This window comes from Parasteatoda tepidariorum, chromosome X1 (genome assembly GCF_043381705.1).
Source record: "Parasteatoda tepidariorum isolate YZ-2023 chromosome X1, CAS_Ptep_4.0, whole genome shotgun sequence".
In the NCBI taxonomy this organism is placed as follows: domain Eukaryota; kingdom Metazoa; phylum Arthropoda; class Arachnida; order Araneae; family Theridiidae; genus Parasteatoda; species Parasteatoda tepidariorum.
In genome coordinates, this window is record NC_092214.1 from 17,803,286 (window position 1) to 17,818,580 (window position 15,295).

A 15,295-nucleotide genomic window follows, 5' to 3' on the forward strand; every position below is an offset into this window, starting at 1 on the left:
AAATCAATGCAGGAATTCAGACAGCTTTACGATGGTTCAACATAAAAGAAAAAAAATTTCTTTGATGTTATGTTCCTGAGAACCAACAAGAATTCCCATTAAACCACCAGGAAAGTGTATAGTTGGAGCCATCATGACCATCACGGATGATCATGAATTGTTGGTCCATGAGAATCAAATTTCTCTTGATGGTTAACCATCATAATATTAACTTAGGTTTGTTGGCAATGATGGAAGTTTGCTGGCATATCAAAACTATGAACACATATTGGAAAATGTTGGATGATGGTGAGCAATAAATGATGTTGGACCATCATGAGTCGCACTGAAACCAACATGAACCATCTAAATTTTTTGGTATTACCATCAAGAATTTTGACTTCGGTAGATATCTGCAAAAGATTTAATAGTAGAACTATGCATCCTCCTGGTTGGTGGAGGAGATTGTAGTTATTACGCTTAACCTGGAATAGTTGTTTAAGAGTTAAATTTGTGTTATCAAAAAGAGTTTTCTCTGAATTTTTACGAATTCTCTGAGTTATTACGCTTAACCTGGAATAGTTGCTTAAGAGTTATATGTGTTATCAAAAAGAGTTTTCTCTGAATTTTTACGAATTCTCCGAGTTATTACGCTTAACCTGGAATAGTTGTTTACGAGTTATATGTGTTATCAAAAAGAGTTTTCTCTGAATTTTTTTTAATGTTTTTTATGTATGTAATACATGTATAATTAAATATATGTAATACATGTATAAATAAATATATGTAATAAATGTATAAATAATACTTATCAATAAAACTTCACTTTATATATTAAGCTTCACTAATGATTAGAGTTAATACCATTCATTATTATCGCTATATATTTTTTAGTTAACAGTTAGAGCATTCTAGGCATTAGAAGGAGGGACAGAGTTTGTGCTTTGCAGTTAAGAGGGACAAGGTTTTAATCTGACATGGACAGCTGTTTTTGCTGGTTGGAATTCTAATTATTTAGTAAATGATAAAATTTAAATTTTTTTGAAATATATAATTTTTACAATAAAATTTCAATGATAAAAAAGATTCTTATATTAAAAAAGCCTATTTGCTAGTTAAATATATTTCTTATGAATAACAAAATATTGAATTGTGATAATAAAACACCAAAATTAATTTAAATAACATATTTTTTCATCTTTCTGGGAATTATAATTCTGTTTAAATAATAACACAAGCCTGCGAAATTGAACTTTTTGAAAAATACAAAAGAAGTTATTGTTGATTTATATGTTATTTGATGTGCTGATTTTGAAAGTGACCATCATTTTTCTCAATCACATCAGGATTTTTTTATAATATCGATATTAATGTTTTTACTAAAATCCTACTTGGAAAGGAATTCTCTCAAACAATTTTGTATGTACTATCCGGTAACTGTTCTCTTCATTCATTTTGATCTATGTAAAATTTAATCTTGTGAAAGAAAATTTATTTTTTAACTATCAGCTAATTTTTTAAAGGTTAAATAAATAAAAAATACTGTTACCGGTCTGCACAAGTCACCTCTGTTCAAGAGAAAAACAATAAGTTCCTTGTGTCAAAATTTTTACATCAGTTTCTAGAAGAAAATCACCTACATACCATTTTAATTTGTTTTTATTGAGATAACTGACGTAAAATTGGCAATTGACCAAGAATAACAAATATTGTGTATGTGTATATAAAAGTTAGAAACAAAAAACAAAACAAGCAAAAAACAAAAGAGAAAAGTTTCTATTTTAATACATACTCGTTTTCCTCTGAAACTTATTTTTGATGATCTTTTTTTATGCCTAATCTCAGATTTATCCCAAGCTATCATCCAACAGTAGTCAGCGAGCATGTTCTTGTCCCATCTTCCTTAATATTTACGCTCCATATTTGCTTGGAGCTTAGCTTGGGATAACCTGGAAACTTTTTGCACAGGTATTTAAAACAATTGCCGTCTTTTGGAACAGCCTTGACAAACTGCTTCATTACACATAATTTTATATGTAGTGGAGGTTACAATACTTTTTTCGGATCAACTAAGCTGTTTCGAACAACATTCTTGGTGCCTGGGTCAAGATTTTGTCTTTTCGGCCATTCTTTTTCGATCCAATATTGAGTCTTGTCACTGCTGCCCCACTCACAAATGAAACATGGGTACTTTGTAAATCCCCCTTGTTGACTAAGAAGCATGGAGATAACTTTCAAATCACCGCAAATGGTCCAACTGTGGTCAATGTATTTTATTTTGTTCAGGACGAGAGCCAGGTTTTCGTAGCATTCTTTTAAATATACTGAGTGTCCAACTGGTACTGATGCATACTGGCTCCCATGATGAAGAAGAACAGCTTTGAGGCTTCTTTTAGATGAATCTATAAACAGCCTCCACTCATCTTTGATGAAGTACTTAATAAATTCCTTTTCATGATTCCTGTACCAATAAAAAGATGTTCCTTGGGCCAATAAGTTTTTTTCTTTCAGTCTGCAGCCTAACTATTCAGCTGCCTCTTTCGAAAGGTCAAGATCTCCAGTCAGATCATTAAGCTCAACCTAAGAAAAGGGCTGAGGTGAGCCGGCAACAGATGGCTTATATTCGATATCGGAGCCTTGAACTTCTGGATGTTCCGAGTCTGAAGACTCTGAAGAGATGATTGACAATTCAGTTGGAGGCAAAGGCACAGGCACATCAGGTCCATGAGGATCATGGCCGATGGAATGCTACCAGGATAAGATATTAGTCTTTGATTTTTCCGGTTATACCCACGAACACGGCAGGAACAAAAATAACAATCATCAAAGTGGTTTTGGGACTCCCTCCACTTTATAGGAATTCCAAATCGTAAAGCAGTCTTCTTTCCTTGATGACATAAGCGTAGATCATTGAAACACTGCACAAACTTTGAGGTGTCCAAGATTTGTCCTGATCTCCGAGTTTTATGCCAAAATATGCGAGATAAAGTTGTCTTGCATAGTCTGTAAAGTTCCTCATGCGATTTTTAACAACACTATATTCGCCGCATATATAACAAAAGTCATCTGGGAAATTTTCACTATGTCTCGAACTCGAAGCCATGTTTCACGAAACGCACAGAAAAAAGCAAACTTTAAAATGACTCCCTATTACGCTTACTAGTGTTTCTGAGAGGTCAGCGAACCTAGATAAGGATTCTCGCGACGCTATTGGTAGAGATGGATTGTGACAGAGAGAGGGACGGTGACAGGAAGTAGTGATAGAGGGGTACTTTTGTAAATTTAACCAAAGTAGAATGCTGGTCAGTCAAGAAGGGGAAAAAATTCAAAAATTCATTTACCATAAAAATTTTTTTATGGTAAATGTTCATAAAATTTCCAGTAATATTGAATTTTTCTAAAAAACGTGACGTGATAGAAATTTTTCATTATTATTTTCCATTTCAGCACCAAAAAATACATTAAGTTCAGCTATCAGACCCTTTGTATTTTTTTCATCGCAGGCCTGTGTAATTAACGCAATCAAAAAAGCTATATAACATTTTCTATCGTTTTTGTAACATATTTATGCATTTGTTATTTAGAAGAAAAAGAATCATCAGAAAGCAAAATAAATGAGAGGCGTGTTTTTATTACATTTTATTTTTCGTTACTTCCTTGTTTACTACAAATAATGACTGAGTAAAAATTCCTCAAAAAGTTGGTGCAAGAATTATTTTAGTATAGCATACTATCATTAATTCTTTATTATTACGTGGTGATTTATTTATTTTTTGTAAAATGAGCATAATACTTTTTTTTCCTTTTCAAATTTTTTGTGTTATGTTTTTGGTTGTTTAATATAATAACCATTTAAATTTTTTAGCTAAATAAAATTTGATGGCTTTTATTATTAATATCTGCTTTTTGTTATCAATAGTACACGCAACTGCTTTTAATTATAGATTAACGATTATATTTTGCTTTAACGGATAGACGAGGATAGTGTACAGTAGCTTAGTGTAGAGCTTAGTGTAGAGGATAGTGTAGAGCTAGTACAGCTCTGTCGCCAAGTTGTTCTTACGTAGTACTTCTAAGCGAAGAAAACGTTTCCACAACCTCAGCAATGGCGGCAAACGTATTTTTTTTTCTTGAATCGGATGCTCTACCAAAATTATTAGAAAATTTTTTATCAACAATAATGGATGGTTGACCGTGAAAAGCTTAACACAGATGGCGCTAGTTGTTGAAATTCGTTATAAGATATCCGGGTTACTATTTCCGGCCGATTTTTACGCCTAAGCTAGAAAAAGGGCGCCATCAAATATTATTAAGCTCGTAGTGTTTATCATATAAAGCCTTTTTTCAATTTAAATTTCAACGAAACAAACCACATATGAATTTGGATGACTCCAAATTGGATGATGGATGACTTGTCATTTGGATTACTTGTCTTGGTGTCGGTACAGGTCGGCGTGAGAATCTTTGCCTTGCTGCCAAACGACTCCTTCATTCCTCCAATACATTAGAAATGAGCTCTCTCTTGTTGCCATAGTAGTAGAGTTTTAGAAGTTCTCCTTAAAGCAGTACAGTAAGAGACTCACGTTCGATTTGGGAAGTCAAACGTGGTATCTTACAAATACGAAGGGGAGTAACTGCAACGCTGACCTTCGGGTGATAGTTAAAGATTTATGTGAGCATTATAAGAAAAGACGAATTAAAGCTTTTAGGTCTTCTTCAATGCATCGAAAGAAACAGTTGTACTCCAAGCAAATTATGTTTTAGGATGTTGACCTGGTCTATAACGTAACAAACAGATAATTAATCAGATGTTCTCATTCACTGTTCTACAAGTACGTTCACCGAATGAGAATTTATTAAATATATTTGCAGCTTGTCAGATTTTATTTCCTATTGTATGTTAAAGGATTTTACGTTTACAAAATACAAGAGACAACTTATAGGAATTGTATTTTTTTTCAAAGTAAAGATTTCTCCTTTTTTTGAAATTTTTTGAAAAAATAAAATCTAATGTTCATTATGGTATTGACAAAAGAGAAATAGCTATAAAAAACAGAGAAAAATTATTAATTTATCCAGTATTGTCCTGGAAAAAGAATTGTAAATATGTATGCAATAAAAATATTGCAATATTAATATTATTACAATGATTTCTAATTTTCTTCTTGAAAATAATAATATTAACTTAATTCTTGCAAAAAAAGATTAAAACAAAAACTGTTATTTGTTAAGTAAATATATTTCTGATGAAAAATAAAGACAAAATTTCTGAAATATATACCAAGGGAAACCAAAATTATTTATGGATAATTCTCGTTTTGATAATATTCCTGTTTTTTCTTGTAACAATCGTTAAGAAAACCTGATCTTTTTAAAATTATAATTCTTATTACTCAGATATTTCGTACTCTGGGAAAAATGGTATGGTCAAATCTATTAGAATATGGTGAAATTTGCCGTGTTTCTGGCTCTATGAGAACACTAAAAAGCTCGGCAATTTTTACTAAAGCGCTATGGAAATTATTTTCGTGCAACTTACAATAACATATTATTTTACAATATTGAATAAAATTTGGTAAATGTTGCGAAATTATAATATCAATTATGTATAGTACCATACCAAGCAACAAATTTATTGACGAAATAGGGGCCGCACAGTGGGCCATAATATGATTCCTCTGTGCAACCTATGGAATATCGTGGAAATGATTTAAAATTCTTCAATTTTGTTCGGTATCCAAATGGCTGTAATTCGGAGTATGTTTTAAAGCACCAAGCTGTAAATACAGTAGTTAGTGGATAATTTCCCGGTAGCGTATTTGGAAACCATCATGCGTTAGGATCTTTTTGGCAACTTGGCGGATTTGAGTATTAAAGACGGAGAATGAGGATCTTCTGTGACAGCATTTTAACGTAGTAACCCAAGCTCCTAAGCTTTAAAATTTTGTTGATACTGTTCGCAAATTTCAGATTTAAAAAAGCAAGCTAATTTATATTTATTTTTTACATAATATTGTGATGATAGTTTCAGAAAATTAAACGTAAATTTTTGAACTAATACTGCCGGTAAGATTTCTTATAGAATACTCTAAAAATCTTTTCCCCCAAATATTATTTGAAACAAAATTCATACTATAATATTCCTCTTGCTAATTTTTCAGTCAAAATGGAAAAGGAAGGGCTTTTAAGGAATGGAAAAAATGGGAAAATGGTTATGGGCTTGAATATTTTTCTTCTACTAAGCAATGCTTAAATTTTTGTATCCTTTCTTCTTTTAAGTGTTAGGTTGTTGCTTAAGTGCATACTTTTAGCATAGGTTTCAAATTATAGACAATGTTTCTATTATGTTACGTTTTAGTAACTTTTTTAAGTATATTTTTAATAAATATGTGGAATTCATATATATAATTTACAATTATTATTATTATTACAATCAACTTAAATTTTTTTATGCAAAAACAATATCTTTCTGTTAATTGGATTTTTGTCTCTCATTTTTCTTTTAAAAAAGAACAATTTAAAAAATGACCTCATTTCGAATTTTACACTCCATATAAATTATATTAGTAATGAAATTTTTCCACGTTAAAATGATAGATTTTCTAGCATAAAACTAGATTTTTTTTTATTTTATTAATTTCTTTAATTTATGTCAGTGAAAAATTTTAACTGATATTACTTATGGATATACTATTATTTAATCAAACAAGGTTGGAGGCTTAATAAAAACGATAACGAAATATTTTTTTTCATTTGCTTATTAACTATTTAACTTTGCTCAAAACTAAATTGAAATAAGTTAAACAAAATAAATTAAAAAAAAAATTGTTCCGTATTCTGTATCAGTGGGAAAATATGATATGAATATCGTTTTATTTTAGTATTTTTGTTATTTTTGTTCGATAACTTTGTTTTTTTTAAATTGTCTTAATTTTTCAATGTTTTTATAAAATTTTTAGGTGACCTTGTAACTGATTTCTGTCGAATTTTTAATTGTTAGTTAAAACTTATTATATTTTATCAATAATTTACTCAAGTGTCAACCCTTATGAAATATATTTTAATTAATATAAAGGACAGTAAAAATAATAGCGAAATTTATTAAGAACTTATGAAAACAACAATTAAGATGGAAATATTATAAGAGTCATAAATTCACGTAATACAAGAGATGTTTGACAAGTCTGCTCAAAATCATAAGGTGGGGCTCTTATGACAGAGTTTCCGACTATACCAGGGACTAAATATGAACTTATGTGTTAAAAAAGCTGAAAGATAAAAATAAACTGCTAAATAAAGAAATTTTTCTATACAATGTGTTTGTATTCACCGTCCTTAATATAGAGCCACTTACAAGGGAAACTAGGGAAGTGTGACTCGCCAATTTTGAAATAAACTAGTGGGATGTATGCCTTATGAGGAATAATTTTAGGGGGCAACATTCGTTTCGGCCCATAGAGGGTCCTATGAGAGATAAAAAATAATTAAGTATGTAGAAAAATCGGTATTTCATTACTTCAATGCAGACTATTAGTCATTGTAATTATCTTATACTCCAATTAATTTTATGGTACTTTCACGTACTATATAATGCATATTTATTGTCAAAATTGATTTCGAAAATTTTATATATCTGTAGTTTTTCAGAAAAAAAATTTTTAAAAAATTGGCATTTTTAAAAAAAAAAATTTAGCATCAAATTTTTTAAATTTTTTTTTTCAAAAAATTTTCCAATATTAAAACTAGTAAACAGTAATAAATTTCATTTATATGAGAGTCGAAATATAATACGCATTTTCCCAAACTGATGGAATTTTTTCATATTTAATGTGTATCCAAAAATGTGATTTATAAAAAAAAAATTTTTTTTTCATATTGTTAGATCTTGCAAAAAAATCTGAAATAATTTATGTGATTGCATAAAATTAAATTGCATTTATAAAAATGTTTTCAAATTTGTTTGGCGGGAAATTTGAACTTAAAAAAATATTTCAGTTTTCAATGATTTTCTTTTTTTCTTGAAAGGTCAACCGTACTATATAAACAAAATTTGTAAGTATTTGTCGCTTTAATAGACACATTTTTTTTCTTAATTTTTTTTATTGCACAACTGGTAAAAAAATGAAAAAAAAAATAAGTTTCAAAAAAATTTAAATTTTTTGCCAAAAAATTAAAATATTATTAAAAAAAATTGTCCTGTGAATTGTTCAATATTTTGTCAAAACATTGCTATTTTTGAAATATTATTCATACAATTATCTTTATACCTGATATCCTAGCTAATGCCAACTTTTAAAGTTAAATATTTCAAAAATTAGCTAGGATATCAGATATAAAAATAATATTATAAAGATAGCAATGTTTTGACAAAATATTGAACAATTCACAGGACATAGATATCAACGGATTTTCCACTTAAAGTGACATATCACTTCAAATTTTGTGTATACAGTACAGTTGATCTTTTATGAAAAAAATCGAATTGAAATATTAAACATTTTTTAAGTTCAAATTTCCCGCCAAACAAATTTGAAAACATTTTTATAAATGCAATTTAATTTTATGCAATCACATAAATTATTTCAGATTTTTTTGCAAGATCTAACAATATGAAGAAAAAATTTTTTTTTTCGTAAATCACATTTTTGGATGTTACATAAGCTATACTCACAAAAAATTCCATCAGTTTGGGAAAATGTGTAATATATTTCGACTCTTATTACTGTTTACTAGTTTGAATATTGGAAAAATTTTTGAAAAAAAAAAATTTAAAAAATTTGATGATAAATTTTTTTTTTAAAAATGCCAATTTTTTAAATTTTTTTTCCTGAAAAACTACAGATATATAAAATTTTCGAAATCAATTTTGACAATAAATATGCATTATATAGTACGTGAAAGTAGCACAAAATTAATTGGAGTATGAGATAATTACAATAACTAATAGTCTGCATTGAAGTAATGAAATACCGATTTTTCTACTTACTTAATTATTGTTTATCTCTCATAGGACCCTCTATGGGCCGAAACGAATGTTGCCCCCTAAAATTATTCTTCATAAGGCATACATCCTACTAGTTTATTTCAAAATTGACGAGTCACACTTCCCTAGTTTCCCTTGTTAGTGATCAGTCAAAAGTTAAGACAAAACAACATTTAACAACTTGAACGATGCAAATTAATATTTAAAGAATAAAGAAATGCGCCAACAAACTCCGTCGCATTTTTATCGAAAAAAGTAGAATAAAAATCCAAAACCAGTTTAATTGCCTGAAAAGCAGGGAAATGTTTATAAAATCCCCTTTCAATTTCTCTTCGTTTCTTTCGGTAATCATAACAAATTTGGATACTTTTAGCTTCGATTTCCTTTTCGTAGTAATTTGCTGCTGATTTGCGATTTCTAATATGTGATTTTTCTTTTAAAACTTAAATTTTGATAAGATTATAAAAATATATATTAAGAGTGGTAATAATGGAACACCCAGCATAATAAACTAACAATTACACACACAGATTACTCCAGAACGATCGGTTTTTATATAGTTTCTTTATAATTCACGTGTCAAAGAAAAATTTAAATGAATAAAAATTATGAGTTGATAAGAATTAATGAAAACTCAATGTTTACATACGAAAAGAAAAACAGTGGAAAGAATTATTATTTAAACTTGCAGCAGATGCTATGCACTTAAAAAATTTAATTGGCAAACAAATTGCATAAAAATTACCTTCCTGCAGAGGAGAAAGACAAGGGAATCAGAAACGATCTATAAAAGTTCCCGGGAAAAGAATAAATATCCTAAAAATGACTCTGAAATGAAAAACATTAAAAAATAATCGAAAAGTGAAAAGAAAAAGACAAATTTGAGAAAAGGTATGTTTAGATTTTACTAAAATCATATTGTGGTCGTTATTTGAACAGTTAATTTAAGCAGTTACAAAAAATACATCTTGCGTACAATTAAAACGCCAAAAATCAGGATTAATTGCAGAGACATCAAAATTATTTTAGAAAAATTAATAATACCCTAAGAAAGAGAATTAAAAGATGAACTTGAAAATTTATTTCTCAAAATTGACACGATATTGGAGGATTTAAAAAAAAAAAAAAACTTAAAAACGACTCACCTGGTATTAAATCAAGATGGCGGATGGGTACTACAAGCCTAGCCGACGAAACTGGCGACCAGAAAAACTTATGATTAATGAACCAAACCCCCCAGAGATAGAACTGAGCTCCATAAAGGCTGCAGATGTGCTCACATATTGAAAACTATCAAGTCCGCGAAATTAAATGTTGAGAGAATGCTTTTTATGACAAATTTGTTTAAACAGATAGATCCGGTCCTGTAATCTGTAGAAGCTAGAAAAGATCGTTTTCCCCCTTCACATTAACTATGATTTTTAATATATTATATTGATTATCTACTCCAAAGAGCCATTACATTATGACCACCCTGCTAATAACATGTAGGACCACCTTTAGCCCTCAAAACTGCTAGCACCCGGTGACATTGATTCCACAAGGTGCTGATAGGTAGTCTGAGGTACCTGGTACCAAGCGCTCACCAACTGGTCCTGCAATTCCCAGACATTGCGAGGGGGTAGCGTGGCAGCACGAATTTGGTTTTCCAAGTAGGACCACAAATGCTCTATTGGATTAAGGTCAGGTGAATTTGGGAGCCAAGACATGACTTGAGAGTCACTGGAATGTTCTTCGATGATTCGACCCTTATGACATGGTGCATTATCCTGTTGGTAAACAAAACCCCCCGCAGGAACAACTGTTGCCATGAATGGGTGAACCTGGTCTGCAACTATGTTCAAGTATCTTACAGACGTCAGGGACTGTTCTATGAGGATTATGGGTCCTAATGTGCCCCATGAAAAGATGGTTCCTGAGCGAGAAACCGGGAAAACCTAGGCTAGCCCATTGTTATAGATGGAGGGTGGTCATAATGTAATGGCTCTTCGGTGTATACTACCATCCCAAGCCACAAAATTATAGCTATATTAGAAGCCGTACAATGCTTCATAATATGGATCCATTGTGTAACCTAAGCAAAATCACGGAAATGACTTCAAAATCTTCAATTGTGTTCGACAGCCAGAAGCTATGGTATGAATCGTCATACTGCTAATCACGTGGTTCAATCCCCAATGATGTTGAATTTAATGATTTCTATTATTGAGCAAAAAAAAAAAACTTTTAACAGTAGGATTGTCTTAATAAAATAATTTTTAAGCTCGTTCATAATAAAATCGTCAAAAAATAGAAAAATTTAGCTCATGTTCTGAATACATACATTGCCTCTTATCTCCCCTAAATATTAAGCTATAATTTTGAAACTTTGTCAAATATATTATATTAATATTATATTCTGCTATACCAAACAGCAAAATTTTAGATAAATTAGGGGCCGAATAATGGGCCATAATATGGTCCTACTCTGCAACCTACCTAAAACCACGGAAATGACTTAAAAAGATTGAATTTCGTTCAACGTTTAGATGGCTGTAATCCGTAAAGTGTCAAACTGCTAATCCCGTGGTCAGTGGCTCTATTCCCGAAGCTGGCAAATTCTACTACAGAATTTTTTTTTCTTTATCTTACGGAATAAATTAACAAAATATTTCTTTTACCTAATAGAATATTCATTTTCATTCTTTTTCAGAGCGTTTATAATAAGAGTGTCAGAAATTAGAAATTTAACTCGTGTTCTGAATAAACAGGGGGTGGAAACACTTCCATACTAATACATTTTTTTATATTTCTCTAGAAATACATAAGGAATCATTTTATAATTTATCATTATATCAGAAGTGTTTAGAGCATGCGATTTCTCATACGTATCAATGTTAATGAAGTTTAAAGCTTTCAGAGGTATAGGGGACTAACGGAAAATAATGCTTATGAACACTCTATGACAAAAAATTTGTTAATTGATTTGTAACTTGTGACGGTTATTTTGGTTATTATATGCAACAAATATGTAAAATTTCGTAAGCTTAGCTTAAATATTTACAGAGATATGGACATTTTTATTTTTTGTCTTACGTTTTTTTAAAACTATTGATCTAAGTTTCAAAAATATTAGCTTAGCTTAAATATTTACAGACATATGGACATTTTTATAAAATTTTAGTTAAAATTTTATATGGACATTTTTGTTTTTGTCTTACGTTTTTTTGAAACTATTGATCGTTAACTTTAAAAATATTAGCTTAGCTTAAATATTTGCAGAAATATGGACATTTTTATTTTTTGCCTTACGTTTTTTTAAAACTATTGATCGTTAACTTTAAAAATATTCAATAAAATTAAACAAAATTTATAGAGCAATTGGAAATTAATTATAAAATTTTGATTTAAAATCTGAGAAAAATTCGTATAAAACTGCGCAAGATAAGAGCAATTAAAGTAGTTCTTTTATACTGCGCATGCTCAGGAAAAAACTTTTTTCTTACTTTTGTAGAGAATTGTATTTAGCAACTAATAAAAAAACTAAAATTTGAGTATCTCAAAAATTTAAAAAGTTTCAAGCAACTTTCTAAGTAGTTTTAGTACTTTTTTAATAAAACACTCAAAATGATGAGGGGTTTTCCACATATTTCATTTCTATGAACCCTCTGACTGTTTAGCAAATGGTCAAAATAGAGAGAATGTTTCTCCTCAATACGCTATTGCCCTATTAAATAAGATGGAAAAACCGATTTTGCTATGCAGAGAAGACTGCAGGTTAAAATACGACTTTTTGCGAGCCGAACTGTCAGTGGGTTTAACAAGATTTATAAAAAATGACAGCCGCATTGTTGGGGATCTCCCCATAAATGTATCTTTTTTTCTGTATCTCTTTGGGTAATAATTGCATATAATAACCAAAGTAACTATCACGAGTTACAAATCTATTACTATATTTTTTGGCATAGGGTGCTCAAAAACATTATTTTCCGCTTGGAATTTATAGTCGGTCCCTCAAAACTCTAAAAGCTTTAAACTTCTTTGATACGTATGAGAAATCGCATGATTTAAACATTTCTGAGATTATAAAACAATTCGTTCAGTATTTCTGGAGAAATATGAAAAAATGTATTAGAAGTGTTTCCATTATTTTGTCCACTCCCTGTATATAATGCTCCTTATCTCCTTTTAATAATAACCTTTACTTTTGAAACCTTGTCAGATATATTATATTTATTAGATATACTGCCAATCCAAGTCAGAAAATCGTGAAAATTTTATCATTATATCTTAGAGCATGGTATAAAAAGTATTTGTTGGGTCAAATTTACTTTTCAATTTTGTAATTTTTACTAAATGTCTTGGTAATGAGAACTTAATTTTGAAAACCAGAAATTTAAAGGTTTAAATACCATGTATATTGGTATCATTAATAAGAAATTTAGTTTTTTTTTTAAAATCAGAAATATCATAACCATACAGTACTGTAATTTTACCAGAACTTTTTCTCCTTGCTGAAATTCAAAGCTGAGACCTGAAGCCGATACCTTAAATAAGCTCAAAGCATATTATAGTTACGTAAAACACCTTAAAAATTTTTAATTAAAATAAAATTATCTAATTGTTTTGGAAATTATCTATTATCTAATTGTTTTTTTTTACCTAAAAAATTTGTTTTGGTAAAACGTGTGCTGTACAAAGTTTTTTTTTGAGTAGTATGTTTAATCATTATTTCAACTGAAAAATCCAGTCTGTGTAGCTTTTTCGTATTTCCGCTTGAGTCTGTATGTTGTTAGGTTTAAGAATTTTCTAAACTGCACAAAATTCATATTTTATGTATGTTCAACATTTACACTGAAAATTAACTATTATGAAAATTGAACTTAACTAAAAAAAATTTCAAATTATATTTTGAGTTCGTCAGGTGGGTGTTATTCAATGTTTTTTTCTCGTTAAATAATAAGACATAAATTCAATAATTTAGCTGTACAACCATCTTTTGTAAGATGCATACAATATCTGTACTTCTCTTTGACTTTTAGTAGCCCTTGCCTCTCAGTTGCATATCATTCTACTTGTTCTGCTATTTGGTTTTTAAACTGTACAGATTAAAAATCAATATCTTAAATACGCCCGAAGCACATTATGGTTACATAAAAAACTTTAAAAGAAGTAATTTAAAAAAAAAAGAAGAAAAAAAACAGTTTTATTGAAGTTAAAATTTGAATGAGTAAAACGTTTCTCGCATTAAGTTCTAAAATTCAACTATTTTAAATCTAAACTTAATTATGTTTAACATACATATAATTTTTATATAGCTTCTTTCTTTTTTGCGTTGTTTCTTACTCTCTATTGTTCTCTACATAGTTTTATTTAAAGAGAGTTTTTAACTTAAATGAGTTTAAAGTATATTTTGGTTTCATGATTTCATAATAAACTTTAAAAATTTTTAATTGAAACATAGCCATTTTTTTCGAAATTACAAATTGATTCGGTAAAATGTGTGCTACAAAAGTTTTCTCTCATTAAATAATATAACATGCATTCAACTATTATTTTAGCTGTTTAACCAAATTTTGTAGTGTATGTACAATGTTTGTGAAGTCTTTTTCTTTTTCTTTTTTTAATCTGCATTTAGGAATAAAATTTGAGAGTTTCTTTTTGTTGGAGGGAAATGTCCCGCTCATATTTTGAAACAGAAGCCCATTTTTAGAATCTACGTAAATTGTTTGTCGTAGCATAAAAAATTTAAATCACTTCTACGGCAATCCCCTATTATCTACAAACAATTGGAGAAATTATGTCACAAAAAATTTCAGAAGATTCCGTTAAAAAACAACCGCTCTCATTTTTTGTTAACAATACTTTTTGTGACGAAATAAATAAAGTCCAACTGTTGCAGGAAATGATGATGAACGCACTTTCGCATGTGTCACATATTCATCGATGCATATCCACATAAAATAAAATAACTTTCTTAATCTAATTCAGTTTGATTTGGTTTTCAAAAGGGAAGATATGAACAGGTTTTGTTGTCATTTATCTTTCTTTCTCAACCTTCACTTCTCAACCCCCTTAGGTCATAGAACTTTCTAAAAATGACCTTGCTTGTTATTTCGTAAATAAAAGGAAAATTTCACGCCGTCTTCGAGGGTCATTAAGGAAGATACAAAGGGGATCGTTGAGAACAGTATCTCGCAATTTGAAACATCTAGATTCAATGTGGAAATGAGGCACTCTGCTGTCAGGTTATAATACTCTCTAAGAAAAGGATTTTACAAGCATTTAGGCAACAGGTTGATTTAAACTCTTTCAAACACGTGAAACTTACCTAATTAACTTAATTGAAACTAA